Source organism: Rhopalosiphum padi, chromosome 1 (genome assembly GCF_020882245.1).
Source record: "Rhopalosiphum padi isolate XX-2018 chromosome 1, ASM2088224v1, whole genome shotgun sequence".
NCBI lineage: Eukaryota > Metazoa > Arthropoda > Insecta > Hemiptera > Aphididae > Rhopalosiphum > Rhopalosiphum padi.
In genome coordinates, this window is record NC_083597.1 from 61,675,415 (window position 1) to 61,687,372 (window position 11,958).

Genomic DNA, 11,958 nt, shown 5'->3' on the forward strand with positions numbered 1-11,958 from the left:
TATATATTGGATAAAAATAAATATGTAATTGGGTCAAAATTGTTTAATATACCAATTATTAAATTAATACAATAAATATTTTGTGTTTAAATTCAAAAATTGTTAATTTCAATCCTGTTGTTTCTATTATATTAAAAAAAAAGCTTTGAAAGTCAATTGAATAATTGCATAATTAACTGTGGTCTGTGGATAGGTGCACGTTTGATTAAATCAACAAAGCTAAACAATCAATACTCAATATAAGCGATTATGTTTGTATAATAAAAATTAATATGTATATAGGACAAAATATACAAATATTTATTATTCGTATACAAATTAGGATGATGGAAATTATTTTATCACTTATAATGACGATAAATAAATATGTTTACCGTGGTATACTGATATGTCATTATACGTATGTCAAGACGTAAAGTAAATGTTGTACTATAATAATATAAAAATATAATTTAAGTCAGAATTAAGTACCTAATAAAATGGTATGATTCAAAATGCGTGTCTATGATTAAATCCAAATAATTTGAAAAAAATGCTCACTCGAGTTAGGTTTGATCTTCACATTTTTTCAGTATCAACTTACGAGAATTGTGACCAATTAAATTTTTACATACATTTCAGAGGTTCGTTGTTTTTCACATTTCCTAGATTTTTTTTTGAAAATTCTTCTAAGGTAGCATTTATTATTGTCTATTGTAATATAATAGCCCTAAAAATAATATATTATACAAATTATCTATATTATGACTGAATACCTACCTATATATAAGTATGCACTGTATGATGTTATAAACATATAATAACAATGATATTCTGTTCAATATATACAAGTCAATTATTATACTACCATATTCTTCTATAAATATCGGTTAATTTTTCCACGGACCATAATTAATACTAATAGATGGCCTGGCCTTGCAAGGCATGCCTCTATAAGTTAAATATATACACGCGTGTATATCTATATATTCATACACAAATACGAATAATATAATACAGTACATTCCAATATAGTCACACATCAGGAAATAATATTATCATCATCATTTACCAGGTAGTTATTGTTTATTGGTGGTTAACATTGATCTATGTTGGTACTATCTATAAGTAAGTAGTAGGTACCATAAGACCTTACACTAGTATATAAGGGTACACAGAACAAAGTAAAATTGTATATGCAATTATCAAATTTAAGGTATAGATAGTATTAGTTTTATGAAGATAAAAATCATTACACAACTATTATTATATTATATATATTATATACATACATTTGTTTTACCTTATACTCTATAGTATAAAGTATAATGCTTATACAATTATGACATTAAACTATTTATACTTAATAATTTAAATTAAAAAACATTGATGATAGTAGCAAAAGTTATGAAATAAAATTATCTACAAGAAATCTTGCAAATGACCAAACTTGATGTCACGCTAGTTCGTGCTTGATATTACCTATATACGAGTAGTATGTAGTAATGCGTATATTCCACAGCGGCCTTTTTTTTTGATATTCTTGATATGAAATAATTTTTTAGTTTAATATTTTTAAATACTCATACAATTAATAATAATTCTAAAAAAAAATGTGTATAATGCTTTTATAATGTTGATATCCCAGCCAAAAATAGTGCTCAATTATAAAGTAAAATTATATGTTTAGCCGTTGAAACGTTTTAACTTCAGTAATTCCGCGCGTATAATGCATTTCAAAACAATTGACTTTTTATCACAGCTCACAGGATAACAAAGTTTTAAGTTATAACTTGTAAGTTACAATTATAGTGTTTAAGACTTTATCTTAAAAAAGAAAAGGTAAAAAGGGGATCTACTCCGATATCTATCCTCCACCTTGGCACCATCATAAATACGCCATTGAATGGGCGACGATATCGATTAAATTTTTTAAATTGCAAGGGTGGATGCTAAATAATTTATTACCTATGTGTGTACTTTTTACTATGACTGCTTAGATAATGCTTAGATAATTACATTTAATTAAAATATGAATTGATATGTTCAAATCTTTGTTTCTTCAGTAAAAATAGTTGTTTAATACGCTGCTGACGTCAATACATAATCATCGAAAAATCAATAAATATTTCACTTGAATATTATATTTTAGTTCTTTTCATCACTCAAATCGAACCATTTAAGGTTTGAAACTTTGAAACTTGATTTTATATTTATACACATTATAGTATTATTTATAGGTACTATTTAATATCGTTAATTTACTATTTAGTCTTATGAAGTGTAGATATATCACATCACAAATTATCATGTTTAAATTTTCGTACTAATTTAATCAATTTAAGATTATTATTTAATGTTTATTAAATAATGTGCTAAAATCTAATTATTCTAATTATATTAAATGTTATTATATTATAATAGGTATAATGTATATATTATATTTATATTTACTAATGTATGATTCATAATATTATTGCTTATTGATGTATTAAGTAATAGGTATAGGTATGGTATATATAACACGAGTTTTATGGCATTTTATATAATATAAATATCATAAAATAATAATTATAAATATGTATATGTATACAATTTATTCTAAAACAATAAACTTTAAGTCTATATCGGTAGATATTATTAAATTTCCATATACCTAATATTGTTATTAAATAAAATATTTATTTTCTCTTAGTATACTTTAACCATTTATTTAAAACAAATGTTACCTATTGAATTAATTGTGGAATAATCCTTACTAACTGTAATGTGAATTTTAAAGTTTAAAGTTGCTTTAATGTATTTTCAAATAAGTTGTGTTAAGGGTAATTATGCTATACAATATGTTTTTTTAAATAAATATTAACTCGTTTACCTTATAGTTATTCTAATTTATATCATTCTAGTATGCACTCAAACACAGATCATTTATTATGTATAGAAAAAAACATACAATTTATCCTGTATTTCTATGTGACATACTATTTACTAGCTGTAGACATATTGTCTTTAGAAAATTAGCGATAATTTGTATATCGAAGATAGGGAGAAGAATAATCAAAATATCTACCTACTTTTTACATTTTAAATTTGTCATTGGAATATTAGCTGTATCGACGTATCGCTGTGATATTAATATTATGTAGTGTTTATGAAAAGAAATTATATAAATTCCCAAAACTATTCAATATTATTTCAAGGTCTGTTTATGATTCACGCTTTAAATTGTGAGAATAATAAGTATAATAAATAAGTGGATACCTACTATTTACTAAGAATTTAATACGAATCATTAATCAACGCACCGTTAGTACCTCGCACAGTCGCACCTATGTATGGTATATTGGTATATGATATACTGTCTTAAAATTAAGTTAATTACTATTAAATTAATTAGCATTGACAGAAATAGCTAAATAAGTAATCAAATTAAAATAGTTTATTAGCATGTATTATCGTTGTATGTAATTTGTATAAATCTGTAGGTTATGCTTATTTTTCAGGAATAGTTATTAATCTAGTATTTACTACAAATAATTATACGCATAAATGTGTGATGTAAATGGGCTACAAATGCCTCTATATACACTAATTACTAATACATAAACCCAATTTTTTAATTTTAGTGTAAAATTTGTTTTTATTTTTATCTATAATAACTAAATGTTTATTTTTGATAATAATGTTTATCAAACCTAAAGTTTGTATTATTGACAAAAAAGATGCCTATATAGTTACTTACAATCTACCAATAAGATGTAGTAATATACTCTTGAACCTTGGGATGTTTGTGCATTTTTAATCTATAATTATTTACAATATAAAAATTGTATATCTATATTAAAATTAAAATAATATATTATAAAAACTTTGTCGGTACCTATGTAATAAAAGAGACAAATTTCTGTATTTTCTGCAAATTTGTTTAAAATTATTTTATTTTTTATACATTTTCTATCTTGTCTTATTTTTATTCTAGGAGTGGTAAAAAAATTCGTTCGTAGGAAGTTGATAATATTTATATTGGTACTTATGGTAGTACATAATAATCATATATTGAAACTTAAAAAAAAAGATTTGGATATAGTTATTTGTTTTAGATGATCCGAACTAAATTTTTTAGTTTTTTAAGTGCATAATTCTTCAGTGATTAATTTAATGTTAGTGCGGACTAAAACCACATACAGATTTTATGCGATTTTCACCTATGCATATAATATTTTTTTATTATACGTACACGGTACACTGCACATAGGCACATTAATAAATTAATATAGGATGTTAGGATATTTATGTATACGGTATACCTATGTATATTAATTACTAGTTTTTATAAAAAATTATACTTTAAAATTACATAATACTGTTTATTTTTTTCAGTACCTACACAATGAAACGGATATTGACTATTTAATAATAATTACTATTGTTCATTGATGTATAAATAGATTACAAATGGCTAACACGAGAGATATATTGTGATTGTGTTATCATGTTCACTGTTCGGTAGTCGTAGGATATAATTACATTTGCTACTCGCTATTCGATACAACACAACAGCAAGCTAGTAATAGTTGGTATCTAATCCAACCTATTTATATCTAGTGCATTTTTATAAGATGTGCATTATGCATGCAATTAGCATGTCTTACAGTCTTGAAGTTGATTGTGTACGATTGTATATTAAAATAATTAATATAAAATAATATGAATTTGACACTTTTAAATAGAAAAACGAAATGATTTATTTTTAGGTTTTCTAGCTACGTGTTTATTGTAAGTTATCTCGATCAGTTCTTTATGTTGATAAACAATGGTGTACCTATACTTTAAAATTCATGGATTGATAAAAATGAGATATAAGTTATTATATTCTAATAATATCTTATATTCTTTTTTTTTTTTGCCTTTTTTTTTTAGTTATAATTAAATTCTGACCATGGAAATTTCATTTAAAATATTCAAGTATAATTGATTTGAACTATTTCATTCTTAGCAGGTACTTATGAGAAAATTATCATTACTTTTGAATTTGGATCATAATTATAAAATTTAATTAAATAATTCTTATCTTCAAAAGTCAAAAACTAAAAGTTACAAACAATTGAAAATAGTACAGTGGTACAGAAATAATTTCTTATTTAAATCCTATCTGAGTGAAAAAAAATGAATGAATTTTAACTGTAGGAATACCTACCAAGGTTTTTAACATGTAAATATGTAAAATATGTAATTTAGTATTATATTATACAATAAATTCATATTTAAGTTGTTTTAAAAACCATGAAAATCTTGAATAATAATAATTCTATGAAAAAGTTTTTATTTATTTATCAGGAAATAAGATAAACTATATTTAAATAAGTCAATAGTAGGTTCCACTCGGCTACTTAGGAATTAAGATCGTTTATATAATTTGAGTGTCAATTTATGATATCAGTTTAAAATGTTTAAATTATGAACAAGTTTAGCTGACACTTCTATAATTTCTAAATACATATTTTAAAATTTAAGGAGGTATTTATAGGCACTATTGAATTTTGACAAAAGAGAATATATTTTATATTAAATAAGTAGTGTGATTATTACATAATAAAAATATAATTTTGATTAATGTGGTTATTTAATTTATTTTGCATATGACAACAATACGTTTGAATAGTTCTGATTTAAGCAATTTTGGATTCAGATTTCAGAATACAAATTTATTCACAAGAATGACAAGAAAAAATTGAAAATAATCTAAAAATGCTATTAGAAATAGGAAGGGGTTCTCATTAAAAAACAAGTGTTGCACATGCGCAGAATACATGAGTTGAAATAATTATAAGTCAGAGTAGTTGATGGCCATCTCTAGATCAATGTTCCGCCAATCGAATTCGAAAATATGTGTAAGGTATCAAGTACTTAATAAATTATAATACCTATAGGTATAATATGAAATATTGGAATGTTCCCTGTTTTCATGGACACGATTTAATATAATGTATCATGTATAATATACATTATACAGAGTGATTCACTATAATATACATGCTCTTCCTATTTATTTTTAATAATGTATTTATTTATGCATTCATTCTGATTTTTGAAATTTTTAAGTATACTTAAGGATTACATTCGATATACCTAATTCTTTAATTTGATGATAATAGACTTCTTATTTTCAGATGAGAACGAAGGTTGTTCTTTACAATAAATTGTTCAGTATATCATTTTTTTGAAAATATTGATGTATCTATATTAAAATATTCAAACAAGTAGTTTCTTAGTTATTAATTGGTATGTAGTATGTTCCTACTAAGTACTAAGGGATAATAATTCTTAATTATAGTTTTACTTTTATAAAATTATAGGTAAAAATAGATTGGATCTATACTAGGTAGGTAATTATTATACTCAAGAATTTTTTCAAATTATAAAATGTTGATATATATAGGTACTATTTATATTAATATTAATTACTCAAGTTTTGTATTTATAACATTTATAAATAAAATCATCGGTTTAACAATTTACAAGGAAAATGAATAATTTTAATCTGAAAACAATAAGATGATGTCGCCTCAGGATACATAATATTTAAATATTTATTTTAAAATAGGGTCCTTGAGTATACTTAAAAGTTAAAAATTAAAAATTAAATAAATTATTATTTATAATTATTAAGAAGTAAACACGCTTGGCGAATATCCCCGTATAATGAAAAAGTATTTGCCGCCCCTTAAAAAATGTCTGTGGACGTCCTTCATATAGTTGCCAACTGCAGAAAGTCGTAATACCCGTTAAGTCGACACAATATAAATATTATTATATAATATGATTATCTCATAGACTGTTACCATATAGCGAATGATTTAATTTTAACTTTTTGTTTTATTATAAGTACTTCTTAAGCGGACATTTAGTTGAATTTTTAGGGGGGCTATAATAATCTAATGTAAAGTGACCCCCTTTCTATACACAAGTATAACATATTAGATTCGATTTTGTGTGGTCTATTGAAATACTTGAAGGGGGGCTAATCCTCGCTAAGTCCCTCCCCGATACCCGCTTATTATGAAGTACTTATATGTATAACATATAAAAACACACTTTACTGAAAAAGTTATTATAGATTTCATTATTTTATAATGTCATAGAAATCCCAAACTACTAGTTATAGTAATCAGTAATCACAGATATAAAATACAATTTTATTGTCGAACTGCATGAATAATTACTATAAGCATTTTATGAATCAATATAGTGGGCTAATGGTCCCGTAAGTGACCCGTGATTACTGATTAGCCCATTACATTTTATAAAATCATTAAAATATTAATCAAATTTTTATGCAACCGGCATATATCTGTGATGTTATTACATTTATTTGTTATTTATTGGTAACAAATTATTGTATATATATTATATATAGGACATAAGTACTAGCTATATAAATTACTGGGCGTTGCCCTGGAAATATTGGTATGACATTACCTGTATTATTGTGTTCATCGATGATGAGTATCATTTTATTGGCTGGTGAACCATTCACTGAGAGTCCAACATTATAGAATTTCACACGAGAGAAAACTTCATTTGAGATAACTACGGTACTTACTTTAAATGTTTGGCGTTGAGATTCTGACAAAACTTGCAACCCTTTAAATAAAAATGGCAAATCATCAGTAATTATTGATTATATAAGTTAGGTTAGATTAAAAATGGATACTATAATTAATATATTTTAGCAAGTGACAATACAATATCATTTATCACACTGATCATAATTATATATTTTTTTTAACTTATAATAATATTAGGTACTGTATTAGGTACTCTAGTCTCTAGCTAGGTCATATAAGCTTACAGACTACAGTCAATATTTATTTTTATAGATTTGCTATAGCTAAATATTAATAAAAACCTCGATGAAGGTATAGTTGCAAGTATTTAATAACAACGTTATATTATAATTGATACTTTGGTATAATATAGTTGGTACTTGGTATATATAATACTGGTAGATACTGATAAAATATTAGCACCTAATCGTTGGCTCAAATAGTATAATTCATCGATCAATCGATGATATTATTATATCATTGGGTATCTACTTGCAAAATGTGCATCGAGTGTACAGACATGCTATGATATAGTTAGTACTTAGTACCTATAATCATGGCCGGATTTAGAAATTTGTACGCCCAGGAAAGATAATCAAATACGTCTAATTGTCAGCAATATATTTTTTCTTATAATTTTGTTGAAAATAAATTATTGACAATTTTGTTTTATTATTTCATAATCAACTCGTTTTGAATAAAAATATTAAATTAGACTAATTAGATTAATATTAAATTATTTGACGAATATTTGTATGATATGATGTACTCGTAATAAAAAATATAATGTGTTTTTATACTATTAAAACGTAGATCACTTGTCCTGAATTCACAGATCACCCCTCCGCGGTAGATCACCTGCTACACGAATGCCTTAATTTCGAAAAAGATCATATACGTATAGTTAGTTTAAAAAAGATTACTACTTTCCAACGATAGGTAGATCCAGAAAAAAAATTAAATATTTGTTAGGTTATATGAATTTATACCAAAAAAGTTTTTCATTTGTAGATTTGATGATTCAGCATTAACATTCGCAGTTAAATTTAAACTGTGTTCAAAATATGGTATAAAATAAGCTAAATTATTATTTTTTGACGATTTAAGCTTGTCATATTTGCTCTGTTACCATAAGCTTGTCCCTAACAATTTTTTTTTTTTTATAAAACTAATTCAAAAATATTTACATTTCTTTTATTTTTATAAATTATTTAAAATTGTTTTTTACATGAATTTTATTTTTCACTTAGGTGACTTATAATAAAAACACTTTCGATAATTAAGATAATTTTACGCCTGGGGTTAAATCCTCGGCTCCCCCCTTAGATTTAGCTACCTATAATATATACATACAAGATACAACATATATTCTAGAATTCTACATTACTATGAAGTATAATATATTGTACAAATTTATACTAAACAATATATACATACATATATCTTTACAATATACATTTATTTTAATAAATTATGATAGTTACATTTACACGGACCTTCGACCAATTCATGTAATTATATCAAAACAGTTAGTATCTATATTAACAGTTAATTTATATTCGTTATTATTATACTTATATCTACTATTATAATACTGCATTAGTGCGTTATAGTGTAATACCTACAATACATCAGTTGTTATCAGAACATTTTGTCATCATCGGCATAATAATTTGCAATAGGTAACCTATAGGCAATAACTAAAATTTTTATGTGACAACCATATTGAATTTTATTTTTCAAATATCAACGTATATCAACAGTTACGTGTAAATATCGAATTTATTCATTATATTATAATTTATACAATACATTAACTCATGTAGTTATAGTGTTTACTGTTTATAGTATATCATATGTATTATTATGACTTGGCGTTTGGGATAATGATGCGGGGTGGAAAATTGAATTAAAAAACACTACAAGTGCTTCTAAACTTTCATTAAATATAGGTATTATAAAGGATAAGTAGCGAGTACTACATTGTATGTATTCATGTATTTAGAAAATGTTAAAGTAACATTAGATTGGTTGAAAAAAATTGAATCAAATCATCATAGTTCATTAAACAAAACATACAGAAAAAGTTAAGAAGACTTACGGCAATGATATGCAGGATAATTTTTAAAATTTAGAATTTTAAATTATTTAATATAAATATTTTGTAACAACTATTGACTTCAACCTTATATAATACTAGTCTTGTGCATTGAGCGCTCGGCGTTCAGTTTAAAAGGTTTTGATAGTCGATACTCGATAGCTAGCGTTATTAAGTTGTCAGCGACTAGCGCACTACCTATTTGTTTTTCGTTCTCTGAATCATACGCAACATTTGTTTTCAGCTGAGATTATGTTATTATCTTTAGTATTAGAATGAATGGAAATATCACAACATTTCAAGCTAAGAACATGATTTATAATTGTACATTGGCTTATGAGTTACGATATTTCAACTATATACCGAGATATGAGTGAATTTAAACTGTAATATTTTACAGTCCTCTAATTAATACAGAAAATTAAAAATCAAAATTATGAAATTAACAATAACTGTTAACGTTATAGATTTATATCTTATGTAGGTACCTATATTTATTGTTCAAACATAAAAAATGGAACATAATATGCATATTATATATAGTTGTATAGTGTGTTGAATTGAAGAATTCTAAACATTATGAAACTTCCTGTAGATATCGAATAACAAATTATAATTTATAACAATATTCAATATTGTTATAAAAATATGTATTACATTTATTTACATAGTACAATCATAGATACAAATAGCCTATATGATGGAGACAAGAGTTCCCCTTAATATTGATTAAAAAAAAAGTGGGGTGTAGCTCTCACACTACATTATCACTCTATCCTAACTTAAGTTATCGACTTACAAATACAAATTATTATTTACCTATGCGACTATATATTGTGCATCAATTACATAATTTTCGCATTACACTAAATATCTCGATATGCATTTTCCCGGGCCCGCGTCAATCTATTTTATGTTTATTTAAAGTATTAAGCAAATTATGTAGTTGACAAACATACGTGAAAAAATATTAAATGAATGATAATTGAATCATATTATTTACCATCACAGAATTCTATAATACAGAAAACTTTGTTATATAACAGGGAAAATACCCTTACCTATTACATTTTATTGGAAAAAACAACAATTTATTATTATTATCTAGGTATATTTGTATAACTTTATCACCTATCAGAAATACTTTACTAATATTAATATTTTAAATATATAATATATATATATTTAACATTTTTTACTGGATTTAGTTTGAACTTAAAGTTTGATGGTCGTAACGTTACGAAAGTAACGTGAATATTGTTCCTGCGGCGTCGTCTGTACCAAAATGTAGTGTTAATGCGTACCCTATGGGCGAATAGCCTAAATCAGTAATAAAATAAATATAAAATATACTTATCTTGGTACTTTTCTAATAGGTATCTTTATTTTTTTATCCTAATTCATTTTACGAGTTAAGAGGACGTCATACCCGCATGTGTTGTCTCTGTCTTACGAACGTAAGACATGGTAAATTTGCGTTCAGCAGATTCAATTTTATGCTGTTAGCTTTAATATTAGAGTCAATTTACCTATCATCAAACTTAAAGGTAATAAATTATCCAAGGCATCTCATAGACTTTTATTGATATTTTAATTTTTAAGCGAGTTACGATCATTTTTTAATATTTTACATAACTATAACTCACTTAAAAATAAAGATATCAATAAAATGCTATGAAATGTCATAGATAATATTATTACCTTTAAGTTTGATAATAAGTAAATTGACTCTAATATTAAAGCTAACAGCATAAAATTGAATCTGCTGAACGCAAATTTGCTATGTTTTACGTTCGTAAGACAGAGACAACACATGTGCGTCCTCTTAATCATTTTTTATTATAATTTATAATATATCAGTTACGTAGCCATTCCGAAGGGCGAAAATGCGAATGTTTTGCTGTTGATTCGTTGAGGATAATATTATAAAGTAAAAATTCCAGTTCAATATCTTATGTACCAACAACAATTAACGAGTTTAAACCGAGGTGATCAATCGGAATTGAAAAGTATGACTACTCTCGGATGACGTACCTATAATTAATCTGGTAGCCGGTAATATAAATAATATTTACGTCATTAACATTTTATGTCTATATATAAATATATTATCATTAATCTACAAAAGTCGATGAGCATGTAGACTATAAATGATATAAAATTATAAAACTACTTATTTAATAATAATAATAATTTTTTGCTGCAGATCAATTAGTACAGTAAATGATTTAATAAAAATAAAATAAAAAGATAATGATTGTGGTGGCGATGTAA